This window comes from Camelus ferus, chromosome 4, assembly GCF_009834535.1.
Source record: "Camelus ferus isolate YT-003-E chromosome 4, BCGSAC_Cfer_1.0, whole genome shotgun sequence".
Classification (NCBI taxonomy): Eukaryota; Metazoa; Chordata; class Mammalia; order Artiodactyla; family Camelidae; genus Camelus; species Camelus ferus.
The window spans coordinates 7,085,261-7,098,534 of NC_045699.1; positions in this window are offsets into that span (position 1 = coordinate 7,085,261).

Consider the following 13,274-nt stretch of genomic DNA (forward strand, 5'->3'; position numbering starts at 1 on the left):
TCCTTCTGTGGCAAACATTGAAGTAAGCTCTTACGATGACTCAGACTTATGTCTGTAATCCTGAACAAGTGAAGAGAGGAGATGGTTCCACAGGCATCTGTTGAGGGGCTACTATGTGTAGAGGTACCGGTGTGAACATGATACAGTCTTGTCCCTGGACAAGTGGACGGTCAGGGTGGAGAGACACACACACACACGTCCTTTGGGTATCAAATGGCAAGCACAGAGGAGGATGATCAGATGACGAAGCCCAATGCCAAATGTAAAGAAATCTTGGAGAAGGTGACACTGAAGCTAAGTCTGAAGACAGGGTGGGTGTTAGCAAAGAGATATCAGTGGGGAAGATATTTCCATCAGAAGGAAACGCAAGTCCTAAGACATGGAGGATTGAACAGCGTAACACGAGTGTGTGTGTGTGTGCATGTGTGAGTGTGCGTGTGTTATCATTTGTTACCACCAAAATATAAAATGGGAAGTAGCAAGGATGGGGCTTGAAAGAAGGGTTAATACTAGATCACAGAAGTCCTGAATGTCATTCTAGGGGTTGACGTTTCCCTGCTCAGTGCCCATGACGGGAAACCTGAGAATTCCCAGCCAAAGGCTCCAGAATTTCACCTCCTCGAACGGAGTACCTGATGGTTTTAATGAATGACGACTGAAGACTGGGACCACAGTTACTCCCAGGTCCCTTGGAAAAGGCCAGGCACTTCATTAGAATAGTGGCAGCTGGGGAGGGAAGAGGCAGATTCAAGGCGCTGTGTAATCGGTCAAGTATGGAATGTTCAGGGATTGGAGGCCAATATGACTGGTGGATGGCTGGCTTTCTGGCTCAGAAAACTGGTGGATGATATCATGTTTGGCCCTCCAGGAAGAAAGATTGGAGGGCTAGTGATTTGGGGGGATATAAGGAATATCCGGTTGGCCACGAAATCAATCAACTACAGAGCTGAAGCTCGAGGCAGGAGGCAGGCTCGCAGAGTGGTCAGTCTGAGTAATGGACCCAAAAAGAGCGCCGAGAGAAAGGGTGCAATGGGCAGAGGAGGGAGTGCTCAGAAAAGGAACCCCAGAAGGGATGAGAGAAGGGCAGAGGCACCTGGGGAGGAACTAGAACATGGAATCATAAAGCTTCTGAACATGGACACCTAAATGTGAAAATGCTGACGAGACCAACGCTGTTGCTTAAAAAGAGAAATGAACTCACTGGATTTCTAAGAAAATATAAGGGACCAGAGTGTTCTTCATTGTAACAACAGTAGTAATCACAATTACAATCGCAACTAACTCCAGGAAAATAAAAAAATTATCAAAATTATGCCATTGCATCAAAATAATAGTAAGATTAAAAAATAATGACAGTTAACGTTATTGAGTAATTATTACTATGTGTGATGCCCAGGGCTGAGCGTGTAACATTTCATCATTACAGAAACTTCATTCGTGGTTTTCATTGTTATTTCCACGTTACAGATGAAGGAGCTGATGTTGCAGCAAACTGAGCATGTTTATTCAGTATATAAGTTGGTGAATATACAGTTAGGTCTGTTTGTGACAAGAGATTAAGATCATAGCTACATTGATGCTCAAAATATATATGGTGGCATTGCAGAGAATTATTATTTTCTTCCTTATAAATTTATGTTTTCCCAGTTTTATCAATGAATATATATCACCCTGCTTTCAAATTTAAACACTGTTTAGCTAATAACATTCAGAACCATATAAAAGAAATAAGAAAGTGAGTTTTGCACCTGTGGTCCCTGCGTCCATAACCTACACTTCAGAGGACTGTGCCCTCCCCTCCTTTATTTGTTCCATCTGAGACTGGAGGGAAGGGGCAGGGCACAGCCATTAGAAGAACGTCACAGCCGTTTAGGATAGGACATAAACTGGTTAGAACCAACTCAGCCCAAGATGGTGGAAGATCTGACTTCCGGTAGACCTTGAGCCTCATTATATGCTCATTGTAGTACATTAGCATGCTAAACGCCACACCCACAGGCACCTTGACAGTTCACAGGCTGACCATAAAGGCCAAACAGTGGGCAGGGGCCCAATTCTGGGCAATCCCCACCCCTTCCCCAAAACAGTTGGAATAAGCCTCCCACTTGTTAGCACGTGAAATTACCCAGCCCATAAAAACCAACCACCCCCGCACCGCAGGGCCACTCTCCCTTCTGAGAGAGACCACATTCTGTTTATGGTGTGGGTCTCTTCCTGAATAAATCTACTTTCATTTTATTATGGCTCACTCTTGAATTCTTTCCTACTTGAGACAAGAATCTATTCTCCGGCTCCATCTTTGGCACAGCCAGCCGGGAGGATTCTAGTAAATCTTAGCCTCAAATCTGCATGAAGAAGTGGCCTCTTTTTGAAGCCTAAAATAATTCAAACTATAAAATTATTCTATTTGAGAAAGCACGTGACAAATGAAAGTAAATCTTAAAAACATTGCTTCTTGTTAGAGTAAGAAGGGTCTCAAGAATCTTTCAGTAATCCATTTATTGATGTATTCATTCATCACTCACCCAATTAATGTTTGGTGAGCACTTACAATGGGCCGAGTGACAGGCCAGGCACGAGGGATACATCAGGGAACCAAAAGGTGAAGCTTCCTGCTCACAAGGAGTGTGGTCCATGCTAGAAACCTGTTTTCTGAATCTTGCTCCCTTGTGCTTTGTGGTCTCGTAATAGGACCATTCTTCCTCTACTAAACAAAGACCACACTCTCTTCTTTCTCTGTACCTGTGTATTAAGCATTTTGTTCCTCTTTCCCTTCTCAAAATGTGTTCATGCTTTGATACGTGTGGGAAAATATAAACTTTCATATGTATGACTAATCATTCTGGGTTTTTGTTTTTTTTTTTTTATGTGTTTTACAAGTGGAGGAATTAAATCCCATAACTTTCAGTTCAGTTGTATGGTTGTCTTCTGCTAGTGAAGCTCTGATGGAAGGGTTAAGCCAAAAATTACTATGGCACTTTTCAGGAGCTACAATGTGCTCTAATTCTTGACATGTGCCTAAAAGAAAATGTATGATTATATTCTAGAAGAGCAAATTATCTATGAGTAAATTAATCATAAAATTGCACATTATTTCATGTTATTTTTTAAAATAATCATCCGTCAGTTCTGGAAATCGACAACAGACTCATATGTTATTTAAATTGTCAAATGGAGTCCTTATTCATTGTCACCTGACTTTTCTTTTTGCAAAATTTAATCTATCAAAACAAATAGTATCTTTAGGAAAAGATCTGCCAATATTTGGGGTGCTGGCAGGAAACTGGTTATTTTATTCTTGCCTTCTGTACATAATAGAGCACCCCTAAACTTAGTGACTTAAAGCTAGTTATCATTTATTTGCTCACAATTTTGTTGGTAGGCCAGTTGGACTGGGCTCACTTGGCTATGGTTGTCTGGGGGTCAGATGGGGGCAGGGTTTGTTTCTGATGGTCTCCTTCACACGACGGGCAATTGACTGGTGTGATGAGGGCAGCTGAGACACGTGTTCCGCACATCTAGCAGGCTAGCCCAAGTTTCTTATTATGACAGCCCGACTCCAAAAGCAGCAAGAGAGGGAGAAGCCCCAATGCGCAAGAACTTTTTCGGCTGCTGCTTGCATCACAAGTGCCAGTATCCCATTGGACAAAGCAAGTCATGTGACCAAGCCCAGGGTCAAGGGTGGAGAGATAGACCCTACCTCTTGATGAGAAGAGAGATCAAGTCCAGTTGCAAAGGGGCACACATGCAGAGCTGGGAAGAATTATGGAAGCCTATTTGTAAATCCTTCCACAACAATGAATATTTTCCTTGGGTTTTGCGGGCAAGATGGGGAGAAAGAAAAGTAAGAGAGTAGTTTGTAGATTTAAGTTTCAGAATTTATAGAATGTCGGATCCCAAAAGCCAGAAAAGACCTGAAATACTGTCCTACTCTTTTATTTGCAAAAAAACTGGCCATGTGATTTGATACCTAGAAGGACCATTTCTTCACATTCTTCTGCTTCAAAATATTTTACTTTAAGTAATACCATACTTTTTGCCTTCCAGAAGAATTTTAGAATTAGCTTCTGAAATTTCTTTAAAAAGCTTTTGTTGAGACTTTGGGATTGGTTGTAATTCATAGATCAGTAGGCAGCTTTATAATTGTGAGTCTTTCCATCTTTCCAGTTAGATAAACATTATATTGATCCATAAACAGACCTTACTGTAAATTTTATACCTTAATTTATTCAGGTTTTGTTTATTTCCTTTTAGATTTATTTCTAGGTACTTTGTAGTTTCTGCTGAATGATGATGATGGTAATGATGATGGTGATTGCATTAGCTAATTCATTATTGCCGGTATACAGGAAACTTGTTTTTTGTGCATTGATCTTTCTTTTTCATTTAAATTGTGAAATTTACTGGCATAAACTGTTTCATAATACCTACCAATTAGCATTTTATAATTGAAACTATATTGATGTTAAAATTTTATTTCTTTTTTATTGAGGTCAATATACTCAGGTACTCTCTAATACTTCAGGGGGTGATACAGTTTCTTAAATCTTTTTATTTTCAATCTCGTGGTTTTTGTTTTATTTTGTTTTTTAGTTCTTATAAAGAGCACATAGTTGGTTAGGGCAGGTTTTATTTGATTGGTTAGTTGATTGACACTTTTTTTTTTAATCCAATGGAGCTTTTTATCTTTTCATAAGAAATTCACATCTATTTTCATTTACTGGTTATTGTTTTGTATCAATTTATTCTTACCATCTTAGGTGTTTTAAATTTATCATGCTTTTTTGTTTCTTAATCCCACTCTGATTGCCTTTCTTGGATTAATTATGTCTTTTTATATTGTTGTTTTGCTGTGTGCCCTCCACCCCCAGCTTAACTCTCCCAATAGTTTAAAAGATATACATTTCATTTTTATTTTTTCTAGTGTTCACCTTAAAATCTAACCCATACATTTAACTATTAATTTCCCTTGATGTCTAAAGTTACTCTATATTGTCCTCCTAAAGAAAACAATCATTTTTCCTAAGCCTTTTTTCCTCATTATCCTTCACCATCCCACACTTCCATGTTGTATCATAAATTGTGCTGTTTTGCTCTTTATATTTTTTCTTTGCAATCCATCTTGACTTAGAATTAACTAACATATTACTGGATTTTTTTTTTTTTTTTTTTTGGTGGAGAACAGCAAAAAGGAGATAAGCAATTATATCTACCCTTAGGGAATTGTTATGAGATAGAAGGGAAATAAAACTTCTTTTTCCAGATGGAACCAAAGTTTCTCTTAGGGAGGAAATAGTCTATTTCGGAAGAACCTTGATAAGTTGTTGGGTAGGGGCATGGAGGGAGGCTCCGGAATGGAAAGGTGGACTGGAGAACACAAAAAGATCCTTCAAGTGATTTTTGGGAGAACTGAACCATAATTTGTGGTGAAGAAATCAGAAGTCAGAGGAGAAGAGAGTAAGAAAAGTGGAGAGCAAGATAAAACACAGCCACATGGCAAGAGACGGACGTGGGGGTGACAGAAATAGAGAATGGACTTACAGGGAAGAAGGAGTATCTAATATTCACTTTAAATATCTACTGTATGAACTTACATATGTATCCTTCACTATTATCTATAAAACTCATATAAAAATACACCCTCCTTAGTGCTCTTGATTTTTGTAAGTGATGGATACGTTGTTCAAGAAGAAAGAACTTTATCTCATTGCAGGTGAGTTTGAGTAGATAAATAGATCCAAGATGCAGAGAGGGGAATGAGAATAAAGGAGAAGCAGAAAGTTAGATTTAGAGGGGATTAGAAAAAAAAATGATACTCTGGGAATTGAGCAGATTCTTATTTAAAAAAAACGCAGGACTCCCTATGAACCAGGAGCTTCCATGTCTCAGTGTGCAGGAACCCGGGCAGGTGGTCAATGAATGGCAGCTGTAACTATCACTGGGAAATGGGACAATAGCCACCATACTTCCAGCAGAGGGGAAAATGCAAACCAAATGGGTTCATCCTGCAAAGTCAGCGCTGTGTACTCTAGATACCCATTCAAACCTGAGGTTCTATTATGATTCTTGAACCAAAAGCCACGCTACCTCAGTCCCAGGAATAGAGTCACTTCAAATGTGTCAGGCCCTTGGAATTTCCTGTCTTCACCTTCTGATACAAGCCTTGCCTGCTGGGAAGGAGGCAGATCTAGCTTTCATTGGCGATAACATTTAAGGATTCTTTTTGTCTGACTCTGACATTTAGCCTCCCTTGCTGAATTTCATTTTAAACATTCCTATTTCATTTCGAGTTGTGGAAAATATCTCAAATCCAAGCAAAATCTTTTGGAATAAATTCTTTTTGTCCGCTAAGCACGTTCCAGGCGTGCATCTGACTTTACTTTGTGATGTCACCGGTAAGAATGTTTTCCCCAGGAAGCAAACACGCTTGATCTTAAGTGAGTCTTTAGCCCTTCTGAGCTGTTCATTCAATCAGTATTTATTTAGGGTCTCTATGTGCCACGAACAATGCTGCAGACTATAGAGACAACGTCACAATTATCTCCATGACTATCCTTATCATTGGTCAGTAATGGATAGCAAAGCAGAGGGATGGCCTGGGAGGAGGGGCGTGACAGCTACCCCACAGTTCTGTCAACTTTCTCCCAGCCATCCAAATAAACATTAACATGACCTACATGAAAATGATGACATGTTTGCTGAGTCAGCATGATTTCAAGACGACTTTCCCAATCTCCCTTGTCATGGGAGCCCCCATGCTCTAGATATAGAAATTTTGAGATGTCACTGGTAGCAGCAGTTCCTCCAGCCTCCTCTTCTAGTCCTCTGCTTCAGCCTCTGGTCTCCGCAGTTCCTCTTCCATTGGCTCCACTCCCCAGTGATGGCTCCTGCCCACCAGTTCAGGCTGTGACTCTTGGACAGTCTGCTCCACTCTTGATGTTACCATTGCAGGGACACTTCTGTGCACCCAGGGTGCAGAGGGTGACAAGATGGCCTGGGCCTGACATGGGCCCATCAGGCCCAAGTGTCTTGGTGCCTGGTGCCTACTTGTCCAGGAGGGGAGATGTTGTGGTTGAATTGTCTCCTTCCCAAATTCCGATGTTGAAGTCCTAACCCCCAGGACCTCAGGATGTAGACCTTATTTGGGAACAGCGTTGTGACAGATATAACCAGTGAGGTTAAAATGAACTCATACTGGAGTGGACCAAAATGACTGACGTCCTCATAAAACGGGGACATTTGGACACGGTCCCTGGCATACAGAGGGAGCACGTGAAAATGAAGGCAGCCATTGAAGTGAAGCTTCTACCAGCTGAAGAACTCTGAAGATGGCCAGCAGACCCCCAGCAGCCAAGGGAGAGTCAGGGAGCAGATTCTCCTCAGCACCCTGAGAAGGAACCACCATGCGGACACCTGGATCTCAGACTTCTGGCTTCCAGAACCGTGAGACGATTTGTTGTTCAAGCCAATCAGTTTTGCAGTCTTTGTTATGACAGCCCTAGCAAAGAAAAACAGGGTGTTCGAAAAGGAGTTGAATTTAATAAAAGGACACAAACTTTCAGCTATGAGATGAATAAGGCATGAAGATCTATTGTAAAACCTGGTAAATGTAGTTGATAACACTGTCCTGTATAATTAAAATTTGATAAGGGAATAGAACTTAAATGTTCTCACACACACACACACACACAAAGGTATATGTATGAGGTGATGAATGTGTTAATTAACTAGGTAAAGAAAATTCTTTCATAATGTATGTGTATATCAAATCACCACCACGTACACTTTAATTGCCAATTATATCTTAATGACTGCTGAAATTTAAAAAAAGGGAAGTTGCGTTTAGAAAGGTGACAGGGTTGAGGTTAAATTCTTTATTTCTTTGGCTGAGAATTCTGGTACTGGTGGTGTGGTGCTTAATTAGCCTTCATTTTAGGGAAAGCTTATTTCCCCTAATGTAAATACCATTTCTTATAATAATACCACACCATGCATGACCACAGCTCCTTCCAAGGCCACATTTATGTCAACAGGTGGCAAAACTTATCTGGTGTTTCCCAGACTTTCATGTGCATAGGAATTACCTGGGGAGCTTGTTCTAAATGCATTTTCCTGGGTCCACTCTTACACTGGCTGAACCAGAATCTCTGAGGGCAGAGGCATGACAATCTGTGTTTGTGACAAGTGTCTCTTTATTACACTTTGAAGAACACCAATATGAGCTGAAGAAATGATGGGATTTCACGTAAAGTCTACTGAATGAGGTGGAGGCATCTTTGGGTGTAGTTTTATGGAGAGCCCTGAAAATTGCACTGTAGAAGCACTGACTTTTCTCACTAACATCTAAGAAAATATCCCCAAAGTACTTATTATGCCCCTTAAGTTAAAGTGATCCTTTTAAACAACCCCTCCCCACAAAAACCACATCATCATAGTTTAATGAAGGAGAAAATTGCTTCTAATTGGGTTTGTTTCCCCAAGTAAAGGCAAGAGTCAAGAAGAGCCAGGAAATTCATTCATTTATTGAGTAAATGTTCAGCATCCTTCTAGGCATAGGAGAAAAAGCAGTGATTAAACCGTCCCTGCCCTCACTGAGCTTACATTCTAGAAGGGCATGCAAACAGGAATCCAAGAGCAGATGAGAATTCTAGTCTCTACTGTCACTTGCTCTCTTATACCCTGAGTCTCAGTTTTCCCTATGTAGAAAATGGGAACATGGTGATATTAAAAAAGACACCTTAGATTTATATATATATGTAAAATTCATATTTTTTAGAGAACAAAAAGATGATATAATGATTGATTGGCTTAAATGTCCTGTTAGAGATTGAAAGTTATAGCATTGTTCTGAAAAGTCGTACTGCAAACGCTCCCTGTGACTTGCCCATTCTTTCATACATTTTGTCTGCGAATCGTAACTCAAAGAAGGAAAGATGTGAACACAGGATGGTGTTAATGGCTGCTTTTCACAGGCAACACCCAGAACAGAGACATGCTTCTAGTGTGCTCAGTTATCTTAACATTTCTACAAGGGCTGCAGAGTGATCAAGTTTCAAGAAAAGATTTGATCATCGGTTTTCAAACAAGATGGAAAGGTGTTAATAAAAGGATGAACATTCCAAACTGCATGAAAAAGTGCAGGAAAATTAGAATTCCTGTCCACAACAACTACGAAATATTAGCTTTCCGTGTTATTCAATACGGTTGAGGAGACAAATAGCAGGTAGAGGGTAAAATCAGAAGTATTTTCAATTTAAAGCGAATTCAATTTTGGTAGACGGTGCCAAACGTGTTTCCCCAGAGAGCACTGTCTTAAAACCTCACACAATTACAACTGTGTAAATTGCCTTGCCAGTGTTTACAGACATTTTCTTTTAATATCCAGAAGTGTGTATTTCTCAAAACCCAAGACTAGATTTGAAAATAGAACTTTGGGAAACAAACAGCAATCATCTACAGCCAGGCATCCACTCCAAACAGGAAGAGCAAAACTATATAATTTAGCAGCAGAGCTTGTTTTCCTTCTAAGTTCCCAGCCTCTTATTTCAGGATTTTGTGTGGAGGTTTAGCAAGAGGATCGAAGACACGGTCCCTAAACTCAGGGCCATTTTAAGAGGATACAACATGCCTATTAATAATTGTATTGCTCCTCTATTATTGCTAAGAAGAATGATGGGCTGGAAGCGTTGGCCCCAGAGCTGAATTTATCCTGAAATGTTTTCAATTAACTCTTGGCACTGGCAGGAAAGCATCAAACCTTTCCCAGGCTGAAATATGGAAAATCTGCAGGGAACATCTCAGCGGGAGAGGAATTTCATTAAAACGAGCACATCATAATCCAACGACTTCTGCTCTCCCTCTAAACCTCCCTATTGATAAGGAGTCCGAGGCGATTTTTATGGATTTGCAAAGAGAAATGATTTCATAAGATCCTTTCAGAGAGGTTGCTTTAGGCTGGGTCTTTGAATTATTATCTGCTCGCTGATGAAAAAATGGTCAGACGTTTAGCTTAACTGTGACGCTCGGTGAGAGGCTAGGCTGAAGGGTGGAAGGTGCAGATGCAGCCCGCAGGCAGCTGCTTTCTCAGTCACTGTAGGATCGGACACTGGGACAGTGTTCCCAGGTCCCTGCGGGGTGACAGACATACTGTTACAGCCTGGGTTCTGAATGACCTGCCTGGAGAAGAGAGAAGCAGATTTCTAATGATCCGCAACCTGACAAATCTACCAACTTTGAAAGGTGTGAATCCACGTCAGAAAAAGTTCAGTTGCCCTCTTGGGTCAGGAAGGACCGAGAACCACGGAGGAAGTAAAGGAGTTTATTTATGGGTTTTTTAAATGTTTATTTCTGTCCTCTTATCTCCTGACCCCAACTCAGCTTCGCATTCTCTTGTTAAATGTGACATGGGAAAGAAAAGAAAGCCTCAGTTTCCCCATCTGCAAAATCGTGACAATGTAATACTACGGAGACAGGAAGTATTCAGAGATACCACATTGGAAACGCTAGGCAAGGATTAGTTATTAGAATGTATATATGTATATATGTTTTTGCTATATTAAAAAGTAAAACATACTTGACAGTACTCCTCAGAACTGTCAAGGTCATCAAAAATAAAGAGAGCCCAAGAAACTATCACAGCCAAGAAGACACGACAGGTCAATGTCATATATCCTGGATGGGTCTCAGAACAGGAAAAAACATTAGGCAAGAACTAAGAAAATCTGAATAAACTATAGACTCTGCTTAATAATAATTTATCCATGTCGGTTCATTGATTATAACAAACGTACCATGCAAATGTAAGATGTCAATTATGAGGGAATCTGCGTGAACGGGTATATGAGCACTCTCTTTACTATGGTTCCAATTTTTCTATAAATCTAAAACTGTTCCAAGAAGGAAAGTCCATTCAAAACAAACAAAAAAAGTAACATTATTTGAAATGATAAGGTGACCTCTTTTAGACAGCGTTCCACTCTAAGTGAGATCATGTAGGTATTTTAGAATAGGTGAATAAAGACCATTTGTCTTTCTCCAGACACACACAGACATGCACGCACACACAACCCCCCGTCGTACGCACATACACACACGCTCACATATGCACACACGCACACACACATGCACACACAGAGCCTGCTCCCACGGCAGATCCAGAAGGCTGGTTATTTCACTGTGGCTTATGTGTGGTAAGATTCAGCACCCTTGTCGCTCGACTACCTAGGTGTCTCGTGTACTTAAGCTAATTCAGCCGCCACCTCTGGGTAGAGGTGTCTGCTCCGGACCTGCTCTGTGTCCATGCTGCACCTCCAGCTCCCCATAGGACGTACCTTCTCAACTCGATCCCCTGGACTTTGAAACTAAACAGAAAATGGGTGCATTCTCAGTGTGAGGAAACCCCCCCAACACACGTCCTCCTAGCTTCATTCGGACTAGGATGCTTCAGGGTGGGTAGTCACGGACGCTTAGAGACTCTTTCTGATCCTTTCACACTTCGGTCCCCAAGTCCTCTAGTTCTTTCCTATTGATGTCATGTTGGTCTCTTCCATCTATTTCACCCTCCTGCCATCCTTTAAATATCCTTTAAACAAATGAGATTATGTCCACTTGGTCCTTCTGCCCGCCCACAAATGCGATGGGAAGACCTTTCCCCAACAGCTCTTCCACTCCGTCCCTTGTAGGCGTGTGGCTCTTCCTTCCTTAAAGCAGTGCTTCTCAAATTTGCATCCAGGTGACCTGGGGGACTTATTAAAATGCAGCTTTCGGGGTCCACCCTCAGTGTCTCTGACTCTGTAGGTCTGGGGCAGAGGCTTGAGGATTTGCACTTTTATGACTTCCCCAGAGGATGCTGCTGCTGGTGGTGGGGGGACCACACTCTGAGAATCACTGCTCTAAAGTACCTACTGCAAACTCTTCTGTCTCTCTCTGCCCCTCCGCCCTCTCTCATTCCACTGCTCCCAGGCACCTGCCACGCCTCCCGCTTGTCAGTTGCACACACATTGCTTGTTCCTATTCGGCTCCATTTCCTACCATCAGTTCCCCCTCTCCACCAATCCCAGTTTTCTACCATTTCAAAACCAATTTGAGAATTATCTGTTCCAGGTTCTTTCCCAAATAAACTTATCCGACCCTTAGGAGTCACAGAGTATACTTGCCCCCCATAGCACACACGCAACCAAACAGGCAAGCTGACCTTAAACCACAGTCAGCTCCGTTCAGGACTCGGCACGTGGTTCCATCCCCAACCCTGTGCTATGACATCCAGACCTGGGAGAGGTTGGGCCCAAGAGGCTGGAGTTTTTCTAAGTTCCCAGGCCTGCTGGTGGCGTTGGAGAGTTACTGGTCTGCACCTACGCCCTCGATCTTCTCAATATCCACCCACTTCTTAAGACCTTGAAACTGGCTTCTGCCTCACCACTCTGCTGACGTCGTTTTCTTAAAAGTTATCAGTGACGTCTTCATGAGTAAATCCGAAGTTTTTTTCTTATTGACTACAGATTCTTCCTTGTTACTTTCTTCACTCTGGGCTTTCCTGGCACAGGGTCATTTAGGTTCTCTTAAGGGTCTGCTAGCCTGATTCTTCTCAATCCTCTCATCCTATAGTGTAAACATTGACCAAGATCCTACTGTGAGCCCTTTTCTTCTCACTCCATAGGTGTTCTCTTTGGAAATGTCACCACCTTGCCCTACCTCGACTCCCACTCTATGCAAGTGATTTCCTAAGCAATGTCATAAGACTCCCTTCTGATTCCCCTTTTCCATTCCCATCTGCCTGCTGGAAGTGTCCAACTGAGTCAACATTTCTAGAACCTTCCTTATCACCCTAACATAAAAAGAAACTTCTTTCTCCTATTTTGTGTGTGTGTGTGTGTGTGTGTGTGTTTGTGTGTATGTGTGTGTGTGTTAAGGCTGCCACCACTCTCAAAGCAATCTAGATGACATCAACCATCTTTGCCCTTTTTGGTCGGCCCCACGTTACACGTCTAAGGAAGGAGGACTCTCACTGATACTGACTTCCAACGACTCACACTCTCCCCCATGCATTCATGTTGTCGTGATTCCAGCTCAGACCTCATTACATTGTGGCTTTCCCCTCACTGGTGTACTGGACTCCGACTCCTGTTTATCCAGTCCCCTCGCAGGCTAGATTCCAATGCATGTGTACATGTAGATGTAAAACGAGCTATCTCTACCTCATTTTAGCCAGAGGATTTGAGGCAGTGTTCATGAATATGTGTCCTAGAACAAAAAATGTAAAGGATAAAAGTCAGAAT